This window comes from Triticum dicoccoides, chromosome 1B, assembly GCF_002162155.2.
Source record: "Triticum dicoccoides isolate Atlit2015 ecotype Zavitan chromosome 1B, WEW_v2.0, whole genome shotgun sequence".
NCBI lineage: Eukaryota > Viridiplantae > Streptophyta > Magnoliopsida > Poales > Poaceae > Triticum > Triticum dicoccoides.
Window position 1 is genome coordinate 111,796,229 of NC_041381.1, and position 6,850 is coordinate 111,803,078.

The following is a 6,850-nucleotide window of genomic DNA, read 5'->3' on the forward strand; positions in this document are numbered from 1 at the left end:
CATAGGAACACTTGGGAGCAAAGTCCGGGGCAAACCCACAAGAAGATCCCCTCGAGGTTGACCCGACGCGGACGTTTCCCCCATCCACGTGCCGGCAGCGGCGCCGTCCGTGAGGGGAGGCCACACCCCGGAGACGCGTGCTGACTCTTCAGACATGCCACCACACCTTACGTCATGTATGAGGGCTCGGTGCGACGCTCCGGTGGCATTGTTACCCCAGGGCCCTCGTCCCGCCTAACCCTGGAGCGAGTGACCACGAGATCTAACCCTTTGACTTTCCCCGGACGGCCTTTTACCAGTGGACCTCTCCACCCGGTTTTGGTAGGTCAGCCCATAGGAACACCTGGGAGCAACGTCCCCTTCGTATAGACCCGGCGCGACTGTTTCCCCATTCTAGGTGCTGGCGGCAGCGCCGTCCGTGAGGGGGGCACATCCCGGACGTGAGGGGGGTCACACTCCGGAGACGTGTGCCGGGCGTTTGCAACCGCCACAACACTTCTGTCGGCATAGCTGTTTTTTATTTTAATAAAGTATAAGGACCTATATTCAAAAGAATATGAGGTCACGTTATTAACATACTCGAAAAAAATACAAACTACATATATATTCAAAATCTATGGAAAAAAATCACCAAATGGATAAATAATCTATGTATGTTTATATTTACATATGCTACATTTAAGTTAATCAAATAATAATACATAAAATATATTAAAAAATTATATAAGAAAACTAAAAATATATAACTAACTATGCCGACGGCTCGTCATAGCTGCGGTCGGGCTAGCTAGTTGGCGTTCCTTGGATTGGTGACGTGGCGGGCGCCTTGGATCGATGATGTGGACCAGACAAATGCCGACGGCCGCCGTCTCTGCCGTTGGCATAGATCTGACGTCGTTAGCCTCCCGTCACTGGCCGGTCGCCGGGCCCACAGCTATGCCCACGGCAGCTGTAGGCGTACTCCGAGCTGTGCCGACGGGGGCTGTCGGCATATCTGTGGATACCCCGACGGCTTGGGTACGCCGACGGTCTGACCTTGGATGTCGGCATAGCTCAGAGTAGGCCGACAGGGGCCGTCAGCATAGATTTGGCCGTCGGGGTAGCACCCTGTTCCGGTAGTGCCTTTGGCGACGGCGAGGAGTAGGGAGGAGGAGGGGAGGAGCGGTGGTGGCAGCGGTCTTGGGTGCTCGGAGGAGAGACGTTGGGGCCTCTCTCGCGTCCAGCAAGAAAGCAGCTCCCTCTTGCATCGAGCTTGTAGAAATAAATCTAGTTCAAACTTTCATTATTTCTGGTAGAATGTAAGGTTGCATATATACTGTTTGAGAACTCCTAGTTGAATGTAATCCATTCTAACAGACCAATTCATCCATTGGCAGAATCTTGGATTCAGCACGGTAGCTACATGCATGCAGCATGCACAAGAAAATTGTTTGACTAATTTATCACGATTAAATCCAGTGCCAACAGTAGAAGATCGAAGTCAGATGGCAATAACTAGATAGCGATATCAGAAATAAAAGCTAGTATCTGAAAGGGAAATAGTGAATAAACAGATAGATATATATATATAGCAATCACACGTGAATGACTTCCTCAGGAGGTTCCCTCTTGCAGCGTGAATTCTTCTTTGGCAGGAAGACATCCGTGAGGACGGTCTTGGACTCACTGTTTTAAATAGCCCGCTATAGCTCCGCTATAGCACGCTATAGCGTTTACAAAAGGTCTTGCGCTAAGAGACTTTGGTCCAAACAAATGAATAAACATTTTAAATAGCGCGCTATAGCTTCGCTATAGCACGCTATAGCATTTGGAAGAGGTCCGCCGCTAAGATGCTTAGCGCGCTATTTAAAACTATGCTTGGACTTGAGGGCAGCAGCGAGTATCCCCAACGCCTAGATCCAAACACAGAGAAAAAACAATAAATCAATCACCAGCTGCACCACTGAATAAAGACACCATCGTACCTAATTAATATTCAAATCAAGGGTAGGCACCACCTAATCTAATCGGGAGTAGACGATCGAAGAAACTGAAGCACAGCACATCTATATATACCTCTTCCTTGCCGATCTTGACGGTCTTCCTCTCCAGCACGCTGAGGTCCTGGACGCCGCAATGCGCAAGCAATGTGATGCCCGACAGCAGGCTGGGCGCCGGACTCACCCAGAGGTCGTCCTTGATGGTGTACGCAGATGCCTGCCACTTCCTGCCAGCTGTCGCCACCTCCTCATTCTCGCTGGAGAGAAGCATAGGATCGAACATTCTACCTTTGCAGGCGGGGCAGGCGCTGCCACTGCGGGCCGAGAGAAATCCACAGCTTCTGCCGGTCTTCTTATTTTCACAGGTGTAGAAGTGGGTGTTGCAGTTGCTCAGCTCGGTGCCTAGCAGCTCCTCCAGGCGGCAGAGCGTGGCCGGGGCGACAGATTACCGAAGCTGCCCTTGTAGTCAGCATCCCGCATCTCCTTGCCCTTGTAGTCAGCATCCCGCATCTCCACGCTCGCAAGCAAATTGCCGAAGCTGCCGACGATGCGCTCTTGGGTGAGCAGGTTGCTGATGCTGCCCAGCGGCAGTGAGAGGAGGCCCGACAGGAACTCGACGACGTCGTTGCCAGCCTCGGCGAAACAAACCTTGGCTGCCTTGGTGTCGATCAACAGCGTGATCGATAGCTTGTCGCTCGCCCTTCTATGGACCAACCTTCTATTCTTCATTGATTCTTGTCTATTTGTATAGCTCCTGCTAACTGGCCATATTTATATAAAAATATATCAACATCTATAATACTAAAATAATTATACAGTATGAATACTAAATTCTTCCCAGCAAAAAAATAATATTAAATTCTTGACGCATTCAAAGTTGGTTAGATTTTATAAAGTTTGACTTTAATTATTAACATCCCCTAGGACCTAGGCCCTATCCCATTATATATATAATCAACCCCCTCAGCATTGACTCCGGTCGACTGTTTGGTTCCTGCTAATTGCCACTATTAAGATACTAGCCTCCCTTCTGGTTTATAGAGCTTATCTCAAAATTTTAGGTTTTTCGTTTTCTAAGTCACAAGTGTATTGTTCCCTATCATATGTTCAAATTTTAAGGTGCATTAAATCACTGCATGCAAGGATTAAGATAAAACTTAAAATTGCGTGTAAAAGTTCTTGATTATCTATTGGTCACAGATGCATGCATTGCAATTAATGCATTGATAGGTATTTTTTTTTAAAAAGTGCATTAATTGAGTGCTTTGGCAAACTACAAAAAATATTACAACATTCACCATCTACTTTGATCGGTGAGATTTTTGAGTTGAGCCATATAATCCGGAAGAGATATATATATATATATATATATATATATATATATATATATATATATATATATATATATATAGAGAGAGAGAGAGAGAGAGAGAGAGAGAGTAAAGTCAGGTGAATTTCATTACTTAATCACTGTCATAGCTGGAACCTTCAGAATACTTCGAGAAAAAAAGGTTTGTTTTCCAAAAAAAGGTTGGAAGTAGATAATGCAATTTTTTTTACCCAAAGCCATCTAGATATGAGCAGACAAATTTAGACTAGGAAAAAAGAACACATAAATAAATAGATTAAGATGAAGAAGCCCCTAATTGGGCACCTGATCACAGAGGTTGGATTGTTGAATTTCTTCACACATGAAAAAGAAACATAAGTGCAATATTGATTCTTTGAATGTATATCTAATTGATACAACATAAGAGTTTAGCAGATTGACGTGAACCATTGCTCAGTCCCTGTAACTCTGTATCAGTAATTTAATATACAGTATCAAGTGTAAACTGACCATGAGACAAGTAAATCACTCATGAAAAAATTAAAACCGCGCAAGCCAAATCACTAGGATCAAAATGAAAAGACTGTTGGGGAACGTAGTAATTTTAAAAAAAAATCTACACACATGCAAGATCATGGTGATGCATAGCAACGAGAGGGGAGAGTGTTGTCCACGTATCCTCGTAGACCGAAAGCGGAAACGTTAGAACAACGCGGTTAATGTAGTCGTACGTCTTCACGGCCCGACCGATCAAGCACCGAAACTACGGCACCTCCGAGTTCTAGCACACGTTCAGCTCGATGACGATCCCCGAACTCCGATCCAGCAGGGTGTCGGGGAAGAGTTCCGTCAGCACGACGGCGTGGTGACGATCTTGATGTTCTACCGTCACAGGGATTCGCCTAAGCACCGCTACAATATTATCGAGGACTATGGTGGAGGGGGGCACCGCACACGGCTAAGAGATCTTGGAAATCAATTGTTGTTTAGAGGTGCCCCCCTGCCCCCGTATATAAAGGAGCAAGGGGGGAGGCGGCCGGCCAAGAGTAGGGCGCGCCAAGGGGGGAGTCCTACTCCCACCGGGAGTAGGAGTGGGAGTAGGACTCCTCCTTTCCTTGTTGGAGTAGGAGAGAAGGAAAGAGGAGGAGAGGGAAAAGGAAAAGGGGGCTGCACCCCTTGTCCAATTCGGACCAGAGAGGGGGGCGCAGGCCTCCTTCCTTTTGGCCTCTCTCCTCTATTCCCGTATGGCCCAATAAGGCTCATATACTCCCCGGCGAATTCCAGTAACTCTCCGGTACTCCGACAAATACCCGAATCACTCGGAACCTTTCCGAAGTCCGAATATGGTCGTCCAATATATCGATCTTTACGTTTCGACCATTTCGATACTCCTCGTCATGTCCCCGATCTCATCCGGTACTCCGAACTCCTTCGGTACTTCAAAACTCATAAACTCATAATATAACTGTCATCGAAACCTTAAGCATGCAGACCCTACGGGTTCGAGAACTATGTAGACATGACCGAGACACGTTTCCGGTCAATAACCAATAGCGGAACCTGGATGCTCATATTGGCTCCCGCATATTCTACGAAGATCTTTATCGGTCAAACCGCATAACAACATACGTTGTTCCTTTTGTCATCGGTATGTTACTTGTCCGAGATTCGATCGTCGGTATCTCAATACCTAGTTCAATCTCGTTACCGGCAAGTCTCTTTACTCGTTACGTAATGCATCATCCCGCAACTAACTCATTAGTCACATTTCTTGCAAGGCTTATAGTGATGTGCATTACCGAGAGGGCCCAAAGATACCTCTTTGACAATCGGAGTGACAAATCCTAATCTCGAAATACGCCAACTCAACATGTACCTTCGGAGACACCTGTAGAGCTCCTTTATAATCACCCAGTTATGTTGTGACGTTTGGTAGCACACAAAGTGTTCCTCCGGTAAACGGGACTTGCATAATCTCATAGTCATAGGAACATGTATAAGTCATGAAGAAAGCAATAGCAACATACTAAACGATCAAGTGCTAAGCTAACGGAATGGGTCAAGTCAATCACATCATTCTTCTAATGATGTGATCCCGTTAATCAAATGACAATTCATGTCTATGGCTAGGAAACACAATCATCTTTGATCAACAAGCTAATCAAGTAGAGGCATACTAGTGACACTATGTTTGTCTATGTATTCACACATGTATTATGTTTCCGGTTAATACAATTCTAGCATGAATAATAAACATTTATCATGAAATAAGGAAATAAATAATAACTTTATTATTGCCTCTAGGGCATATTTCCTTCAGTCTCCCACTTGCACTAGAGTCAATAATCTAGTTCACATCGTCATGTGATTTAACACCTATATTCGTATCTGTATATGATTAACACCCATAGTTCACATCGTCATGTGACCAACACCCAAAGGGTTTACTAGAGTCAATAATCTAGTTCACATCGCTTATGTGATTAACACCCAAAGAGTACTAAGGTGTGATCATGTTTTGCTCGTGAGAGAAGCTTAGTCAATGGGTCTGTCACATTCAGAGCCGTACGTATTTTGCAAATATTATATGTCTACAATGCTCTGTACGGAGCTACTCTAGCTAATTGCTCCCACTTTCAATATGTATCCATATTGAGAGTTAGAGTCATCTGGATCGGTATAAAAGCTTGCACCGATGTAACTATTTACGACGGGCTCTTTTATCACCTCCATAATCGAGAAATATTTCCTTAGTCCTCACTAAGGATATTCTTGACCAATGTCCAGTGATCTACTCCTAGATCACTATTGTACTCCCTTGCCAAATTCAGAGCAAGGTATACAATAGGGCTGGTACATTGCATAGCATACTTTATAGAACCTCTGACTGAGGCATGGGGAATGACTTTCATTCTCTTTTCTATTTTCTGCCGTGGTCGGGATTTGAGTCTTACTCAATTTCACACCTTTGCAACACAGGCAAGAACTTTTTCTTTGACTGTTCCATTTTGAACTACTTCAAAATCTTGACAAGGTATGTACTTACTGAAAAACTTATCAAGCGTCTTGATCTATCTCAATAGATTTGGATGCTCAATATGTAAGTAGCTTTACTGAGGTCTTTCTTTTAAAGGACTCCTTTCAAATGCTCCTTTATGCTTTCAGAAAAATTCTACATCATTTCTGATCAACAATATGTTACTCACATATATTTATCAGAAAGGCGGTAGTGCTCCCAGTCACTTTATTGTAAATACAGGCTTCACCGCAGGTCTGTATAAAACTATATGCTTTGATCAACTTATCAAAGCGTATATTCCAACTCTGAGATACTTGCACCAGTTCATAGATGGATCGCTGGAGCTTGCACATTTTGTTAGCACCTTTAGGATTGACAAAATCTTCTGGTTGCATCATATGAAACTCTTCTTTAATAAATCCATTAAGGAATGCAGTTTTGACATCCATTTGCCATATTTCATAAAATGTGGCAATTGCTAACATGATTCGGACAGACTTAAGCATCGATACGAGTGAGAAA

At 44.2% G+C, this 6,850-nt stretch overlaps 1 pseudogene; it reads right to left on the reverse strand.

The window, feature by feature from the left end:
• Positions 1 to 1,574: 1,574 nt before the first annotated feature.
• LOC119350205 lies at positions 1,575 to 2,708 on the reverse strand (annotated as a pseudogene).
• Positions 2,709 to 6,850: the final 4,142 nt, after the last annotated feature.